This window comes from Cebus imitator, unplaced genomic scaffold (genome assembly GCF_001604975.1).
Source record: "Cebus imitator isolate Cc_AM_T3 unplaced genomic scaffold, Cebus_imitator-1.0 Scaffold548, whole genome shotgun sequence".
Classification (NCBI taxonomy): Eukaryota; Metazoa; Chordata; class Mammalia; order Primates; family Cebidae; genus Cebus; species Cebus imitator.
Genome location: NW_016107863.1, coordinates 733,326 through 733,973, shown reverse-complemented (window position 1 = coordinate 733,973; position 648 = coordinate 733,326).

Sequence of the window (648 nt, the reverse complement as noted above, 5' to 3'; positions counted from 1 at the left end):
CTCCTGACCTCAAGCCATCTGCCTGCCTTGGCCTTCCAAAGGGTTGCGATTACAGGTGTGAGCCCCCACACCTAGCCTACTTCTTTTTTTGTTTGCTAGAATAAGCCCCTTGAAACTTGTAAGTATTTAATGTAAATGAGAATGTTAGCAGCTTACAGCACTTGAAAGACCTAGCTTCTAAAATAAGTGAATCCATATTTTTCATATACATGTATTTGCAAAGTATAGTTTTATTATAATTGTATGTTTAAAAATATTGCCCAGTTGATTTTTTTAGATTAAACTTCCATCAGATTGACCTAAGAAAACTGAACTTCTACCCTAAAATTTGTTTTCAAAAAATCGATATGTAAGTGCTTAATAAATATGTCAGCCAGGTGCAGCGGCTCACACCTGTAATCCCAGCACTTTGGGAGGCCAAGGCAGGCGGATCACCTGAGGTCAGGAGTTCGAGACCAGCCTGACCAACATGGAGGAAACCCCATCTCTGCTAAAAATACAAAATTAGCCAGGCATGGTAGCACATGCCTGTAATCTCAGCTACTGGGGAGGTTGAGGCAGGAGAATTGCTTGAATTCAGGAGACAAAGGTTGCAGTAAGCCAAGACTGTACCATTGCACTCCAGCCTGGGCAACAAGAGCAAAACTC